Source organism: Chiloscyllium punctatum, chromosome 2 (assembly GCF_047496795.1).
Source record: "Chiloscyllium punctatum isolate Juve2018m chromosome 2, sChiPun1.3, whole genome shotgun sequence".
Taxonomy (NCBI): domain Eukaryota; kingdom Metazoa; phylum Chordata; class Chondrichthyes; order Orectolobiformes; family Hemiscylliidae; genus Chiloscyllium; species Chiloscyllium punctatum.
In genome coordinates, this window is record NC_092740.1 from 132,355,979 (window position 1) to 132,375,439 (window position 19,461).

The following is a 19,461-nucleotide window of genomic DNA, read 5'->3' on the forward strand; positions in this document are numbered from 1 at the left end:
CAATCACTGTACTGAGAAAGCACAGCACTGTCAGGAGGTCATGTTGCAGCTATACAGGACATTGGTTAGGCCACTGTTAGAATATTGCGTGCAATTCTGGTCTCCTTCCTATTGGAAAGATGTTGAGAAACTTGAAAGGGTTCAGAAAAGATTTACAAGGATGTTGCCAGTGTTGGAGGATTTGAGCTACAGGGAGAGGCTGAACAGGCTAGGGCTGTTTTCCATGGAGCGTTGGAGGTTGAGGTGTGACCTTAGAGAGGTTTGCAAAATCATGAGGGGCTTTTTCCTGGAGTCAGGGAGTCCAAAACTAGAGGGCATAGGTTTAGGGTGAGGTGGGAAAGATATAAAAGAGACCTACGGGGCAATGTTTTCACACAGAGGGTGGTACGTGTGGAATGAGCTGCCGAAGGAAGTGGTGGAGGCTGGTACAATTGCAACTTTTAAAAGGCATTTGGATGGGTATATGAATAGGAAGGGTTTGGAGGGATATGGGCCAGGTGCTGGCAGGTGGGACTCGATTGTATTGGGATATCTGGTCGGCATGGACGGGTTGGACCCAAGGGTCTGTTTCCATGCTGTACATCCCTATGACTCTATGAGATGTACTTCCTTGGCATCTTGGTTTTAAATGAGGGACCCCTTATTCTGTAACTATGTTGAGATTCCCCCATTACAGGATGCACCTGCCAAGCCCCCTCAGAATATTGTATATTTCATTGAGCTCACCCTTCATTCTCCTAAACGCTAATGATTAATGGCATGACGTGTTTAACTGTTCTTGATGCAAACTCTTTCATCCCAGAAATCAGCCTACCAAATTTCTTTCAATTGCTTCCAATGCCAGTATGTGCTTTCTTCAATATAGAGATCAAAATTGTACACAGTATTCCAAGTGTGATCTCATCAGTCCCAACACCCTGTACAGTTGTAACAAGATTTTCCTACTTTTAAATTCCAACCTCCAATAATAAAGGCCAAAATTTCACTTGCCTTTTTAATCACTTTCTGGATTTGCACAGTTGCATTTTGTGTTTCATGCACAATAACACCCAGATCAGTTGTGCTTTCCTTTATTGGAGTCACACTTGCTTTAAATTATAAACTGCCTTTTGATTTTTCCTGTCAAATTGTGTTTGGGGAATGCAGTGTTAATGTCACTGGGCTAGTAATCTAGAACACTAGGCTAATAATCTGCGATCCCAGGTTTGAATCCCGGCATAGCAACAGGTGAAATTTGAATTAATAAAAATCTGGAATTATAAGATAGCCAAAAGACTACTGTGTGATCTATTGTTAAAACCCATCCAGTTTCTACTATCCTTTAGAGAAAAACCTGTCATCTTAACTGGTCACCCTGGATATGACTCTAGACCCGCACAACATAATTGTCTCTTAACTGCCCTGTGAACAATTAGGATGGCTAATTAATGTGGGACCAGCCAGTGACACCCACATTCCAAGAAAAAAGATGACCTCACATTTCCATCATTAAGCTCCATTTGTCAAATTTTTCTCCACTTACTCAAACTATTGATATTCTCTCTGCGAATTCCTTATGTCCTCGTCACAATAAGCCCTCCCATCTATTTTTGTATGATCAGCGAATTTTGATACATTGCAAGCTCTCAGCATTTGGATAATATGAATTTTTTTTATTCTTACTGCCAATATGGACATTTTCCATTTTCTGACATTTTACTCCATTTGTCACATCGTTTCTCTCTCAATTAACCTATCAATATCTTTTGTAACCTCTATGTATCTCTTTACAACTTATATCCCTACTTAGCTTTGTGTCATCAGCAAATTTGACAACCATATCTCCCATCACTTCATCTGTCAGTCATATAAATTGTAAACAGTTGATGTCCCAGCATTTGTTACATCTTGCCAACCTTAAAAAGAATCATTTATGCCTACTCTCTACATCCTTAGCCAGCCAATCTTCCATCCATGCTAACGTTTCCCTTATACCATGAGCTTTTATATTCTGCAATAACCTTTGACGTGGCACCTTATCAAATACCTTCTAGAAATCTAAGTGCAATCAACCCATCATCACCTTTATGCAAAGTACATGTTAGTCCTCAGAGAATTCCAGTTAGGTGGTCACGCATGATTTTCCCTTCTTTGAATTTATCCAAATGCCCTGCTCCAACTTTTTAAATAATAGCTTCTAACATTTTCCCTGTAACAAGTGTTAAGATGGCTTGCCTGTTGTTTCTTGCTTTCTGTCTCCCTGCCTTTTTAAATATAGGAGCTACATTTGTTATCTTCCAATGTAATGCAACCTTTCTCGAATCAAGGGAGGTTTAAAAAAATTAAAATCAATGCATCAACTGTCTAATAAACCAGGACTTTAGAATGAAGTCCATTAGGATTTAGACTCTTGTCAGTCTACAACTCCAACAATTTACTCCATGTTAATTCTGTGCTGATTGTGATTTTCCTGAGTTCTCTTACAATTCCTGATTTATTGCTGCTTCTTGGATGTTATTTAAGTGTTTTATAGTGAATACTGATGCATAGTACCAGTTTAATAGACTTTATCTTTTCTTGTTTTCCAGTAATTTTTCTCCATTCTCACTTTCTATGGGACCGTGCACAATTTGTTAATTCATTCTCTTCTTTCAACATGTATAGAAAATAATCTTATGTTTTTATATTTCTGGAATTATTTGATGTTTCTTACCCTCTGTTCAATCTTCTGATCAGTTATCTATCTTTGTACAATTTTTTTTATGCTTTAATACTATCCACATTTCTAGTTAACTAAGGATAATGGGCCCTTCCCCTGGAAATATTTTAAATATTTGAATATCTATTCTGAGTATGCTGAAATATCCCTGTAATGTCTGCTACTGTATTTCTGTTGACCTATTCTTTTACCTAATTTGTCAATTCACTTCAATTAGCTTTGCTTCCATGCACTTATAATTCACATTATTTAATTAAAAAAAAATAACCTTAAGCCTATATCTTTGTACCTCATACTAAATGTAATACTCAATCATTTTAAGGTTGCTGCAACCTAAGTCTGCCTTTACTATGAAGTGATAATTAATCCTGTCTTGTTGCATGATACCAAGTCTAGTATAGCTTGTACTCTGGTTGGCTGCAGAACATGCATTTCTCAGAAACTCTCCCGGGAAAGTATTATGAACTCCTCATCTAGACGACCTTTGCCCATCTATCTTTTCCAATTGATATGTAAATATAAATTTTGCATGTTTATTGCTGTGCCTCTCTGACAAGCTCTCACTATCTTTTCAGTTGTGCTCCACCCTACCGTGTGTTACTGTTGGGGTGCTGTTCACCACTCCCACAAGTGAATTTTTGCCTGTATTTCTCATTTCTACCCAAACTGTTTCCACATCTTCGTTTCCTGAAATTAAGTCATCCTTCTCTTGTCATTATTAGCTAACAGAGCCAGTCCTCCACCTTTCCTTAAGTCCCTGTCCTTCCTAAATGTTCCTGATGATTCAAGATTCATGTCCAAATCAGTGTTATTCTGCTATCATGTGTCAATTTATCTATTTTGTTCTGAATACTCAATGCACATAGATACAGAGCCTCAGAGTGAATTACTGCAGCTGCTGGAATCTGTACTGAAAATAACAAATGCTGGAGATCACAGCAGATCAGGCAGCATCAATGGAGAGACAACAAGCTCACATTTTGAGTCTAGGTGACTCTTCATCAAAGCTGACGTCAGATACAGAACCTTTGGTTCCATCATTCTGCTCTCTAACTTGTAATGTTTCATTCTATCTTACAGTTGACCTTTGTTCTTTCTGTCCCTTTCTCTCATGGTCTGTTTAGAATTTCCCATGTCAACACCGCTCTCTTGGCCTTTACTTGACTTTTATTCAACAAAAGGTTTACAAATTTGATCCCTTGCCTCCAGTATTCAGTTTAAAATATTATCTCATCCCCTATGTATGTGCAACACCCAGCACAATATAGGTGTCGACTTCCCATCATTACAGATTCCCCTTACCCTAGTGCTGGTGCCTGTGCTCCATAAACCAGAACCTACTTTTCCCACAGCAGTTTTTCAGCCATGCTCACTTACTACCTAGTACTTTAGGATTGTGTGCTTGAAATTGTTGAGTAAGTTAGTACTATTTATTATTTTGGACGAATCTAATTTAACTTTTAACTGTTAGTTGACATTAAATTGAAATCTGCAGTTCAATTTCTATAGGTGTCAGCCTCAGCAGTGTCTTATCAAGGCCTTGAATGTAACAGCTTAAGGTCAGTCTGTTTTTATTCATTCATGGGACATGGGTGTTGCTGGCTGCACAGCATATGTTACCATCCCTAGATGACTTTGAGAAGGTGGTCATGAGCTGCCTTCTTGAACTGTTGCAGTCCACAATGATATTAAGGAGGGAATTCCAGGATTTTTAACCCTGCGACAATGAAGAGACAGTGATATATTTCCAAGTCAGATGTGAGTGGCTTGAAGAGGAATTTGTCGGTGATGACGTTCCCATGTATCTGCTGTCCTTGTTCTTCTAAAGGGAAGTGGTTGTGTGTTTGGAAGGTGCTGTCTAAGGATCTTTGGAGAACTTCTGCAGTGCATCTTGTTGATAGTACACACTGCTACTAATAAGCGTTGGGGTTCCGGGAGTGGATGTTTGTGGATGTGTGCTAATCAAATGGGCTGCTTTGTCCTGGATGATGTCAAGCTTCATAAATGTTGTTCGGGTTGCACCCATCCAGGCAAGTGTGGAGTATTCTGTCACACTCCTGATTTGTGCCTTGTAGATGTTGGACAGGCAATTTTGGGGAGTCAGGAGGCGAGCTATTCACTGCAATATCTTTGCTTTTGAACTCTCTTTTAGCCACTGTGTTTATGTGGTGAGTCCTGTTGAGTTTCTGGACAATTGTAACCCCAAGGATGTTGATAGTAGGGATTCAGTTCACCACTGAATGTTAAGGGTTGTTGGAGATTATTATTGGAGATGGTCTATTATTGGAGATGGTGAGTACCTGGCATTGGATTCTAATGTAAGTTTGTTTAGAAAGCAGCTGAAACTGTTTCCTCATTTTGTGAATTGGCCAGTCCTTCGTGGCGCCATGGCTTAATTGATTAAAGCACCTACCTAGTAAACATGCAATCTAAGGTTCAAATCCCAGTGGTTTCTTCAGGGCTGTTTTGTAGTGCAGTGAGGGTGTCCTTACTGCTCCAGGGGTCTGTAATAACACCTCTGAATCGGTTGATTAGAGAAATAGGTTAAATAAAACAAAATCAGCTTGCCCTTTTGTTCTAAAAGTTATAATATTAACTAGCAAACTCAGTTTATCTGAGGGCTGAGTTCTTACAATAATTAGGCCAGGAAGTCTGTTTTCTTCTCTTTTGCACAAAGCTAATCTAGTTTGTAATTGACATTAAACTGAAATCTACAGTTGATTGTCTGTAGTTGCCAATCTGAAGCTGGGTTTTATCAAGACTTCAAGCAAAAGAGCAGCTTAATTAAGAAGCAGCTGAAACTGGATCGTCATTGTTAGTCAGCTTGTCCTTTTGTCTTAGGACCATTAAAGTAGCCAATTCCCCCTCCAACACCATTTTAATTTAGTCTTTTCCCTCTATCCCTAACATTTGGTGTTATTGCTTTGTCCTTAACAGGCTTGCATGCACATTAATCAATTAGAATATGTATGATTTAGTGATGGTAGTTAATAGATGAAAAATACCATGGATGATTTGATAAATGGAGAAACTTTGGTGTCCATAATCGCACTTTTGGATAGAAGAAAAGCAAAAAAAACCTAAAATTACAGTAACCGGTTTAGTACAAGTTAGCACTTGAGTGTGACTAACAGTAGAATGCTAGAGTTAAGTGATTCATGAAGTTAGCAGAGGAAGGAAAAGAAATATTCTGTTGCTTTTACTTTTCCTGAACTTAGTGCACCTCAGGAATCAAATCTTATTCTGCTACAGGAGAGAAAGACTTAGTATCTGCTAATGCTGTTGAATTCCTAAAGTTCAACATGGTGTAACAACTGGTAATAAGGTTAAGAAAATATGTAAAAATTAGTGAAATACATAATTGAAGAAAATAATGATATTAGTTCTTCAAGCATTAAGAATGTCAGGACAGGTGCTATGTCATATGGGAGTTTACAAATGCAGATTTGGTCCAGAGCCAATACATTAAAGCAAGTTTTTGAAAAGTTTGATCAGCTTCAGCTCAGAGTTTGTAAGTTGGAGGCTGAACTACAGACACTGCCATGCATCAGGGAGGCAGACAGTTACCCGACTTCTCTGTACCATAAGAAATACACACCTCTTGAGCTTGTCTTGTCTGATTTGGTCAGTGTTTGGGGACAGGAGAGTGTGACTATGAGTGAGGCGGATAAATAGACCAGAGGATATGAGCACAGGAATCTCAACCTTTGCAATTGTCCAACATCTTCAAAAGTATTTCATTGATTCTAAAGTGCTGTGGTCATGAAAAGCACGATGTGGATACAATTCATTTTTTTGTGATGTGTTAATGATGGGCTTCTAATGCTGCCATTACTGTCTAGCATATAATGACAATCTCTACTGAAGTTTTTTTAAAATATGATTAAGTACTCTACACTATGCAGGTTGTTCTTTTTCTTAGTGAGGGTATATTGCCAGCTTCAGTGGTAATATCTCTGAAATTTTCAGTATAATATTTTTCTCTTTTTATAAAAATCTACTTTGTAAATTTAAGCCACTCTGTTCCAAGATTCTCCTGGCTTCTCTCTAGCTTCCACTCTCCATAAACTTTAGCTGGCTTAAAATTATTTTACCAACACACTAACCTGCTCTAAGTCCCAATAACCTGTCAGCAATGTTTTCATTGACCTACGCTGACTCCAGGTTCTCCAATGTCCCAATCCTCTGTTAAGATCACTCAGTGCTCTCAATTCCCTTATCTCTGGAGCCAGTTGGAGCTGTGGAGCCCCTACAACAATGCCTTCTTCTCACTGTGTTGTCTAGTTTCCCCACTTGTCTCACCCATCTTTGGTAGTTGTTCCATTAGCTGTCTCAGGTTAGAGCTCTAGAGTGTGCTGTCAGAGCCTCTTCCTTTTTTTCCTTTGGGATGCCTCTTAAAATCAACTACTTTCAAGTTAGAATCCGTTATGGAGGTTTAAACTCAGTGTGGAAAATAAATCCCATCAGACCATCTCGGGTTCTAAATCAGGTTCAGTAAAATGAAAAGAATTAAATTAGAAATGCAGGAAAACAAAGTATGCAATCAACATTTTTAAAAAGAATGGCTGACTTTGAAGTTTCAATCCCAATAAATAATGGATATGTCCCTTTCAGAAAATGACTGAAGGCACAAGCAAAATGAAGTACCAAGGCAGGTTAAAATTATTATCCTGATTTCAAACCACTTAGGACTGCTGATCTAATTGTTTTTTTAGAGAACAATACACTTTTTATTGTGGTATTGAGACTCTGTTAAATCTATCTTGCTAATTTTGGCAACCTGATAATGCAATCTTTTGGATACAAATCAATTTCCTGCATTTACTTACCACAAAACAATGGTCCTAATTTTTTAATCCCTTTCCTTTCATTAATCAAAATAAGAAGAATGTGTTCACTGGCCTCCACCAAGGATCTAATTTTTTTGTGTGAAAATTATCATATCCTTCCACTAACCTCAGCAGTTGTTGTTTGGACATGTTTTGATTTATTATTGTCACCTGTACCTAAGTACAGTGAAACATTTTGCTTTGTGTGCAGTATAGGCAGATTGTAAAAAATTAAGGTAATGGAGTGATTTAACAGAGTGAGGAATACAAAGTTATGGCTGCAAAGAAGGTGCACAAAAAGCAAGGTCAACAATAGATTTAAAATTTGAGAAGTCCATTCAGAAGTCTGATAACAGTGGGGACGAATCTGTTCATGAACCTGTTGGTGCATTTATTTAAGCTTTTGTATCTTCTACCTGACAGAGATTAGAAGAGATTATATTCAGGATAGGAGGGGTCTTTGATCGTGATGGCTGCCTTTTTGAGGCTTTGAGAAGTGTAGAGGGAGTCAGGGGATGGAAGGTTGGCTTGCACGATTGTCTGGATTATGTTCACAACTTTCTGTAGTTTCTTATGGTCTAGGGAAGAGCAGTTGCCATACAAAGCCGCAATGCATCCAGATGGAATGCTTTCTACATTGCATCTATAAAAGTTGATGAGAGTCCTTATGGACATGCCAAATTGTCTTCGCCTCCTGAGGAAGAAGAGGAATTGTTGTGCCGTTTTGACTGTCGTATCAACTTGGGTCCAGGACAGATTGTTGATGATCATCTCTCTTAGGAACTTGACCTTTTTGACCATCTCCACCTCAGCTCCATTGATGTAGATAGGGGTGTGACCTCCTCCTTGCTTCCTGAAGTTGATGATTAGCTCTGTAGTTTTTCTGACATTGAGAGAAAGATTGTTATCTTTCCACCACATCACCAAGCACTGTATTTCTTTCTTGTGTTTTGTCTCATCATTGTTTGATATCCAGCCTACAATGGTGATGTTGTCAGTGATATTGTAGATGGAATTCAGATGAAATATGTCCACAGTCATGAGTGTACAGGGAGTATAATAGGATGCTGAGTACACATCCTTGCTGGTTGTCTGTGTCGAGGATTGTCAAGGAGGAGGTGCTGAGGGAGGAGCAGAGACCTCTTACTCAGAGTTTGGAGATTAGTTTGGTTAGAATTATAGATTTGAAGGCAGTTTGTTGGTTAGGTAAAATTATGTTGGTCAGGTGACTTGCTAATTGTATTACATATTGCTACCATCTTATTGGCAAACACACCAAAGAATCAATCAGTGAAGGGCCTTCCCATTGCCTTTTGCTAGTGATCCATGAATTGGGTTTATTTTGATCGCATTCTCAAAGTAAGTTCTTTCCACACCTTCTGTACTTACTATTTTAACAGTAGCAATAAAAAGCACTTCATCTGCTTTGGCTCCTAGAGTCTTTTTCCCAAACAAACTCTTTCCTCCTCCTGATGAGTACTGTGTGATTATCTCAGTGGTGTGCAGAAGATCGATCTGCAGAATAAAAATACTGCCTACCTTTCTTTAAGCAGCATTCTCCATACACCAAACTCCCATCTGGCCAATCCTTCTGGCCTTGTACTCAGTATAAATAATTGATGTCTCAGTAAATGGCTTAAGGCAAAAATAAAATGATGCACCAAGATAGAGCTCATACATCTATACTGCATTGACCCAAGCTGGGTCACACGGAGATACCTCTGATACACTGCCACAAGACATCAAAGAAGATTTTGTGTTTTTACCCATTAAAAAAAAACTCTTGACTCCTCCAGCAGTATGTGGAGCATTTACATTTGGGGAGTGGGGGGCTGCTGGGAGACAAACCTCCCAGGTATCTAACCTTTCTATGATGTATGGTCTACATATTTATAAACAACAGAAACACTAGTTTGGGTTGAATCATGTAATGATGCATTTTTATATTAATCAAATATTGTTTTGAGAAGATGATGTGTCCAATTAGTCAATTAGAATTTATCACCAATGTGTGTATAAACAAAGCTGAAGGATTTGGTTGAGTATACAAGATGTACAAGCACAACATAACACACTTCAAATGTAAACAGTATATACAGTCAGTGCAGTTGAGCCAATATATAACAGGTGAAATTCTACCTTGAAAAATATGATGTTTTGCAGACATTAATATAAAGAAGTGCACTTTAATATGCAGTAGGTGTAGACAGAATTAGAAAGATACTTTTGAGTAATAGATTATTAGTCTCTGGAAAATGCAGAAATGCAGTTGATAAAATAAAAGGAATGTTGTTATTTACTTTTTGAATGGTAATGCTGCCAAGGGTTACACAGGATTCTGTAACGCGCCTGTCAGTTCATATTTATACATATCTGGTTTTTACAGTGTATGACCAACTTTGGAAATTGTGCAGAGAAATGAACAGCATTTTTGAAAGGAATATGTTAACTAGAATAGAAGGAGGCAAAGGTAGATAAACCCAAAAGATGATTTCAATTTAAGCTAGAAAAGAAGGGTCAATACTACAGATATTTAAATTAATAAGCAATAATTTGAATATTATGCCTGCATTTTGTCAAACTTTCATTCCTATTATTGAATGTCCCTGTGTGTGTTTTTAATCATTAAGGTTTCAGGAAATAGATTTTTCAGATTTGTTTGTTTTATTTTTATCTCCAGGTCATTGGTTTCACAGACCCCTGTACTTCCTCCAAATAGTCATTATTCAAGTATGAGCGTTTGCCGTATTCTGTTCTGTCACAGGGAACACGTGGTAGGCACAAACTTAGTAAGCCCACATTTTATTGACACTGATACTCAACCTGCCCTAAGAGGTATTTTTCAATAACACAGATTAAACTAGGTGGGAATAAATGTGTTTGAGTGCTAATATGAGCTGTGTGATAGGACAGCGATGAACAAATCACTCAACATATTGAGTACAGATACCAGTAGTTCGTGGTGTAAAAGTTGACCCAGAGTAAAAAAAAATCAGCCCATTTTCTTAGTTTCACAATTCATACTTAGGCTTCTATTTTGCATATAGCTTCCCCCTCACGATTGATTTTGCTCAGAAATATTATACTTGTATTCGGCCTCAATTTCTCATCTCATATGTCTGTGCATTGATTTAAGCAAGTGGTATGGACTGTGTTGCCATGATAATGTCCACACACATCAAAACTTTTGGTGGCAAATGACAAATCAAAATGGATCTTTTGGTGTGAAGCATAAAACTGGATTCAAGGTAAGCATTATGACATTTGCTAACGTTGAAATAATTATGCTGCAGCGAAGGAATTCAGAGTTAGTGAGAAATGATTTGAGAATGCAAGAAGAAGGAATCCTCTTTGAAGCGATGCCAAGACCAGATGCACCATGTGTACAGGGACCAGCCACTGGTACCAGCATTTATCAAAATGGATTTTATAAAATTGCCAAATTAGTTTCCTTGCCACAGAAATATAATGTATGTACCAAATCAAACCAAGTAAACCCTTCATAAGTCCTGTAAAATCTTAATACAATAGCTAATTGGTGCACTTACTTTATAGATCAAAATTATCCAGTGTTAGAACAGAAGACCAAGATGACTCAGAGGCTACCAAACAACCTCAATATACCAAAATTTACCAGTTTCTAGTAATTCATCAAACAGTACCAAAATCATCAATATCCATTGTCTCATTGGCAATTCACCACAAACAATTATATGCTGAACAGATTCAAAAACAGTTCTGATGAAAATTGCTGGACGCAAGATTGTAAATTTTATGTGCTTCTAGCTCGCATAGTCAATGCAACAAAATTAAAGGCTGTGATAATTTTCAAGCATAAACAGGTTGAAAATCTGTTAGGAGCTTTTGTGCATGGTTATGATAACAGTTGGATAGATGAGAATTGATTGATAATGTGTATAATCCTGATGGCCTATGCAAAGAATGTAGTTTATTAGTATGAGACATATTCTGATCCCATGTAACCAATAAGGTCAAGAGGTTCCCACAAATAAATAACATTCTTATCACAGTGTTTAAATGTAGCTTTGTGGAATTAACTCATTCATTAAAATATATTGCCTGGATTTAATTTGAATCGACTTTTTTTATACACTTTAAAATGGTGACCAACTAAGCAAAATAAGCCCTGGCAGTTTCACATTTTTTACATGACCTACAAGTTCACTTTTTTTTTGGATGGATTTTCTGAGATTTCAAAGGTCGACTTTTATATACCTTGATTTACTGTAACAGGTCCTTTATAGTGGTTTCATGCACTCACTGAACGCATTATATATTACAACTTGCATGAATACCATTGTTGATTGTCCGATTCTTTGGGAAAATATGTCGTCTGACAGTTTGGTAAATATTCTCTTCTATTGCTCATTGCTGCTGCCTGTCTTCTCTTGGCTGCCAAAATTGTAGCTACTGTGCAGAGTTATGTTGTTTAGTGATATTCGAAGCACTCCCCAAATTAATCCAGACATTTGTACCTTGGCTCAAGAAAATCAGTGGTCGACTCCTTATGGACTCAGATAGCAGTTCAGTTTTATGAAAATAAGTAGTATGCTAGAATATAAACACTAAGGTTGATGGAATCCAAGTTAATATGAGTTATGCCTTAGCTTTATGTTGCTCAGATCATATTTAGAATAGCATTTTCAATTTTGGGAGGAAATATTTAGTTATTTTGGAAATGATGCATAAAAGAGAGCCAATGTAAATCCCAAATGCAGAGGGAATGATTCTGAAAGAGGATGGGAGAATTTTAAATATTGCATTCACAAATGTGTTGACTTGTACCTGCAACGAACTATGAAATTTTCACTAATTGGGATTCACAACAGTTACGTAAGTACTTACTTTTTGCAACACTAAATGAGCATAATAATTACTTTAATGGTCAATTGAACAGCATTTTTGAATGCAGGGTTTCCAAATGTATTACATTGTTAATTGTTAGTTATAGAAATGGGTTTCTATGATCTTGTGGTTTGCCAGCAATTCACTCTCATTACCCATTCTAAATAACCTGCCTTTCAAAGGTGGATGCGATTAGCTTACCATATCAACATCAAGAATAGGATTTCGCTGTTCAATGGTGTTTCAGAAATAGCCTCTAATGGAATACAAATAACAGTAATATTAGTTTTCCATCTCTATGGAATAGAACATTCAGTGATGTACTCTAAAAATATTCTCTGAGATCTGATCTCTATCTTTTAGCATTATGCAGAAGCAAAATATAAGCCTGTGTCAAAGTTAATGTTAGAAAGGTTGAATTATTAGGAAAATTTATAGATTTAAATTAAATTTTAAATTCTTTGTAGTAAAAACAGAACCAAAATGAAAGCTTTAAGAAGTAACTGAATAGATTATTGTGGAAAGGAGAATGGGATTGAATGAAGGATTGATAGATTATTGTTCTGTTCTCAAATTAATTTAATTATGGATAAATAGGATTATCTTCTCATAATGTAAGATGGGCAACACTTTTGGTAATAATTTGCAAAGCAATCATAAGTTCAAAATCAATACACATCAACAATGTATGCTCCTTTCCTACCAAGGTACATAGAGCAGATGTCAATATAAGCAAGGAAACATCTTCCAGAAAGACCTCAATGAATATTGCCTTCAAACCATACCATAAGTACAAAGAAAAGTGTGGACATAAAGGGTTAAGAAATCTGAGTTCTTTATCTTTTGAGATTATGGAGTTTATCCAATTGGAGTTAAATGACATTGTCCTGGAGCTGTATTGGGTTGTGTAAAATTAACATGGAAATTGACTAAAACTATCACTCCTGATTATTGAGCACCATCAAGAATGGAACAAGTTGGAAATTTTACCTATTTATTTTAGTTTCTATTATGGCACTGATGCAAGGTCACATTTTGTTTACAAAGAATTAATTACAAATTATTCTAGCATGCTGGACCCATTAAAAGGAATTTTGGATAAAACAAACAGAAAATTTTCCATTTGCACATATTGCATTAATTTTCAGATTATACAGGATTGTTGAGCCCAATCAATGACCGTTCACCCTTTAAATGCAACAATGCACTCAGAAGGGCACCTAGCTTCAAAGATGATCATTGGTTCTATACCCAGTTAGGAGGATTTCTCATTCTTACTGGCAACGTTGCTTCTGACCATGCTAATCGTTAACACACAGCAGAGGATGGGAGACATTGAAAGTCATTCTGTCTCTCTTTCTCTGTCCCATTTGCTTTCTTGTTTGCACTCTCTCTCTTTCTTGCTCTGTATCTTTCTTGCTGTTTGTAATTCTGAAGTGAGATGTAAAAACATACAGCCTGAAGGAGTAATGATTGATTCTAGTTAGTTCAACACTGCAGAGTTGTGTCTGTGTTCATCCCACAATGGGTTCGTTGGTCATTTAATTTATTATGAAATGTGAAGTGGCAGGAAATTAGTTAATGAGCATATGAAAATTACGTGCTAGTTTTTCATATTTGGTGTCATCTCTTCATAGTCTTCAGTCTGGTCTTCAATCCAACCTCCAAACTGTTAAAAATATATGAAAACACATGCAATATCACATAATCGAGTGCACATTACAAACTTAGGGTAAATGTGCCTTAAATATTTCCCTAAGATGGAATAGTGATCATATTAAACATTAGGACATCAAAAGCATTGATAGCATTTGAATCATGAATATTTATGTGAGCAAAACATTCCTTTCCAGTGATGGAGAATATTTGTATTAAAGCACAGATCAGACTATAGCATAATAATGTATAAAAATGAATCTTTTCTTTGATTCTGAAGAAGAGTCTCTGGACTTCAAATGTTAACGCGGTTTCTCTCTACAGATGCTACCAGCCCTGCTAGGTTTCTCCAGAAATTTCTGTTTTCTTTTGATAAAATGTCATGCCTGACCAGGATTCTGAGAGATTGTCAGGGAGAACGTGGGAATCTATACAGTAAAAGCACCTCCTAGCATCCCTAATGTTACAATTTTTATAAGAGCAATGCACTGTTAATCAAGCTCTATGCCTTTTAATATAAATGTGTTGATTCGATCACCAAAATGACCAACTTATGAGCATCCAAAATAAAAGAGACTTTCATCAGGCTTCTTTAACGAACTCAAATTTATCTGTTTATTTAACATAAAATTTATTCTTAAAACAAATTGGCAACACTGGTTAATACCTAACTTATGATCTAGAATTAGAACTATAGTGCCTTAACCTCAAATACAGCCAAATTCACACAACACAAAAAACAACAGTCTCTGCAGAGAGTAGTTTTTTTTCCAAAAGTTAAGAAGAAACCACCTCTCTTCCAAAAATCTACAAAGGATGGAATTTTTGGCTTTGGATGCCCACTGGGTTTCTTGCTGATGAAATTGAAGTGCTGACAGTTGTAAACTGATCTTCAGTTCAGATTGAAATTAAGAGGCAAAGTGGCAAGAGTTCACATTTTATGATTTTAAAAGTAGTAAGAAATATTGGTGTCTGGAAACCTTTTTCAAGTTCTTAGAATATTTTGAGAGACAGGAAGACTTACAGTTCGAGGCGTTTTCTTTCTTATGACTGATTAGATTTATGAAAACAGAAAACTAAATCCTGAAAAGGTTGCTGGGTAACCAACAGCAGAGGGCACCCAAAGTTTTTAGAAAACCAGGTTTTCTGGCAATTAATGGCCACAAACATAATTTTTTAATCTCCTTAAAAGCTTTGTTTGTTTTCTCCCCCAAAATAATTTGATTTCTGTATGAAGTAGGTAAGCCACCTTTGACTTAAACTGTTGACTTCACTTCCAAGAAAACACATGGTTAAAAATTCTTTTCAATCCAAAAAGTGACCAAACAATTTCATATATTCCAGTTTTCCACAAATGTTTATATTTGAATTCCCAACACAAGGTTATGATACTTCATTACCTTAAAGGTCATCACATGAGCAACATGGCTGTGTAATCTGACTGACACAAAAGGGGCAATGTACCCCACATATGTAAGTCAGATTAGTTAATAATGTCAAGAGAATTTCTTTGATCAGGGATGTTCAAGCTGATATCTGTGCAATACTAAAGTTAGCTATATTCACAGTATTGGTAGTTCTTGCAATCATGTTTGTTATAGTTTGGTAGGAGGAATTCTTTATCTAATATCTGTAAAAAGGTGTTTCTGTAAGGGAAAAAGTGAGAGTTACAGAAATTAGGATTGCATAGTTATTCAAAGTTAAAAAGTCACACAACACCAGGTTATAATCCCACAAGTTGATCTGGAAGCACGAGCTTTCAGAGCACTGCTCCTTCATCAGGTGGTTGTGGAGCACAAGATCGTAAGACACAGAATTTATAGCAAAAGTTTATAATGTGATGCAACTGAAATTATATATTGAAAAAGACCTGGATTGTTTGTTAAGTCTCTCATCTTTTAGAATGACCACATTGGTTTCTGTTCTTTCATATGTAAATCCTAGAACTTGTTTTTAAAGTTACATTCTCAAGTGTTTAACAGTATGTGTCAATTCGGCCCAGATAATGCATTGAAGATGTGAGGTGCCCTGTGTAAGGCTGTCTGTGCCCCAATGTTCAGACTGATTCTATTTCTAAAAAATGGACTTAGAGAATCTTACAATGATTCATGTAGTTTTTTGAGCAAAGTAAAGTGTAATTCTGCAAGTGAAAATTCACCCACAAACTTATATATGTGCGTGTGCGTGTGTGTTTAGGGGTATGAGTGTTTGTGAGAGAGTGTGTGTATGTCTATGTGTGTGAGTGTAAAGGGGTATAAGTTTGTGAGAGGGTGCGTGTGAGGGTTTGTATGTGTGAGCGTATGAGAGAGAGCTTGTGTATGAGAGAGAGTGTGTGTGTAATTTCACATTATGCTACATAGCTGATATTAGATAGATAATGAAAAGGTTGGTTGTAGGGATAGGTTTCAAAATGAATGTTAAAGAAGAAATGAGAGGTATTGAGGTTTGGGGAAGGGGTTTCAGAGCTTTGAGCTGAAGGCATGGCCACTGCTGATGTAGTGTTAAAGATCAAGGATGTTCAAGAGACCAGAATTAATGTAGTGCAGTTAACTCAAAGTGTCATAGTGATGGAGAAGTTACATAAGTAAGAAAAGACAAGGCCGTGGAGGGTGCATAATGATTTGAAGAATTTTAAAATTGAGCCGTTGATGGCCTGGAAGCCAGTAGGGGTCAGAGAGCACATGAATGATGAACATATATGACTTAGTGTGAGTTAGGATGCAGGCAGCAGAGTCCTGGATGAGCTCACTTTTACAGAGAGTGCAAGTTTAGAGGGCAGCTACAAATGCCCAGATAAAGAACAGGATCGTGCATGAGTAAATATGATAAGGATACCTTTTTGAACTGAAACTCTAATCCCTCTTCTTCCTTTCAGTGATAATACATTCGTAACTTCCAGTTACTGACACTGAAACTAGTGGAATTATTTTGTTCCCATTTCCCTTGTCAAAAGTGAAAGTGCCAAAGGAAAGTGGAACCCATGTGTATGAATTCTGTACTTCTGATGCTGTCAAACTAGCAGTGCAGCCACTGCATAATCATCTTCAAAGCATTTTGTCTGCTATTCAGCTCAGTGCAACTAATCTATTTTTTGATTTCACTCTTAGTTGCAGATTGATTGTGAGGGTTTTCTCTTCATAAACTCATTGAAATACATCCTTGGGCTGTCTCCACTTTCTGCCCCTCTGCAACATCATGTAACGTCATGAGTTTGACTTCAGCACCCAGCTCTACCTTCCTATCATTACTCTTCAGCTCCATTGTGTGCTATATGATTTATTCTCCTGACTTAGATACATCATAAACATTTCCAGTTTTATACTGAAAAGAATCAGGCCATTTTGTGTTTATTCAAAACTCTACCATTGCCACCAATTTCAACTCCCTCTCTAGCCAGTGCCACAGAATAATCCAGCCTGCTTACATCTGTGATCCCCTGTTTGATATTGATCTGAGCTTGCCACACTTTATTCTCCCTCACAAGTCAGTTTATTTTCACTTTGGTAATATTGCTTTCTTTTACTTTAAGATCTGCTCGCTGTTTCTCTATTCTCTGCAAAGTTCAGCTTATTTGAAACAATCTCCCTATATCCTGTTTATAGAAAGGAATGCTTGTCTATCATACCTATCCTCAAAGCTTTGCATTTGTTCCCAATTCCTCAACATTTCATTTTTAAAATTCATGTTTAAATTCATGCAAATTATCACCTCTCCCTATCTGTAACTTTACAGAGCACTCTAAATTCAACCCTTTAAATGTCTTTATTCCTTTGATGTCAATACTATCAACTCCTGTTCACCGTTCATGCATCCAGTAGAACTGTACTCTTAATTGTGAAGATCCCAGTCTGGAACCTCAGTCACATCAAGCCCTTCTACCCCTCTGTATCCTTAAGACTAATCTGTTTGACTTGGATTTACACTATCCCTTATAATCTTTTCACCTTTGGCCATTAGTTCCGCTGCTGTGAACTACTTGTGGACTTTTTCCGACATTAAAAGTGCTATCCAAATTCAAGTCCAAAGAACGTTTTTTTTTCATGGGGAGATTAATTAATGTTTAAGTAATGGGTGATTTAATATTTAAATAATCAAATAATTTAATTGCAGCTTTCAAAGTAATTGACTGGAGAATTAGTTATGTGTTTCTTTACTTTCATTCTTTTGCATTGTACTCTTTATTCCTCTCAGTAACGCATGTTGGATTTTTTTCAGGTGTGGAGAATGTTGAGTCCCTGTTGGAGAAAAATAACTTGCCATTGTATCTTGAACAAAGGATGGTATTGATTTGAAATTTTGAGTATTAATGTTAGCCTGTAGGTTTCATGTTGGTCATAATTGAAGTTTGTATTAATAATGCTTTTTTTTCTGTTCAGACTATTAAATATTCCTTTCTTGGAATAAACAAGATGTCTTATTGAAATGTATTAATTGCAGATAATTATTTCATTTTCAATTATTTGTGTTTATAAAGTTGATGGAAGACTTTGCTTTTGGTTCTGCTGTTGACTAATTACATTTTGTACAGTTATATTGTATAGTAATTGGAATTCTGTCAAGAAATTTTGGTTAAGTGTCACTCCTTGCAAAAACAGGGGGATAGTAAGTATGTAAGTTAGCTTGCTGAACTTGAAGATTTGTTTTCAGATGTTTCATCACTATATGAGGTAACATCATCAGTGAGAGTCTCTGGAAGTGCTGGTGGTATGTCCTGTCTCTCTATTTATAGATCTTGGCTTCTTAAGGTGGGTGATGTAATTTCCGGTTCTTTTTTTCAAGGGAAGGTAGATAGGGTCTAAATGAATGTGTTTATTGATGGGGTTCTGGTTAGAATGCCATGACTCTAAGAATTCTCGTGCATGTCTTTGTTTCACTTGTCCGAGGATGTGTGTGTTGTCCCAGTCAAAGTGGTATCCTTCTTTGTCTGTATGTACAGAAACTAGTGATAATGGTTCATGTCTTTTGGTGGCCGATCGGTGTTCATGTATCCCGGTGGCAGCTCCGTTTGTGGGTGTTGAGATGATTGTTTCTGAAGTTAAGTATTTGGTCCGTGTGTGTTGTTCTTCTGTAGACACTGGTTTCACATTCAATGACAAAACCGACAAACAAGTTAATGGAACACCTATGGGATCACCAATATCAGGGCTAATAGTGGAAGCAGTAATGCAGAGACTTGAACAAGCTGCCGTCAAGTATCCACCTGAAACTTGAGTCTGCTACGTAGATGACATCTTTGTCATCACAAAACGGAACAAATTAAAGGAGTATGCAACACCATCAACAATATCCTGACAGGCATAAAATTCACAAAAGAGGAGGAGAATGACAACAGACTCCCATTCTTAGATGTGGCAGTTGAACGTACACTAACACAGAGCTTTAAACCAGCACCTACGGAAAAACAACACACAT

General features: G+C 36.9%; 1 protein-coding gene across 4 annotated transcripts in view; it reads left to right on the top strand.

The window, feature by feature from the left end:
• Positions 1–19,461, top strand: part of cntln (centlein, centrosomal protein) — a 461,183-nt gene that overhangs the window by 282,337 nt on the left and 159,385 nt on the right. The gene's annotated exons all lie outside the window — the stretch shown is intronic.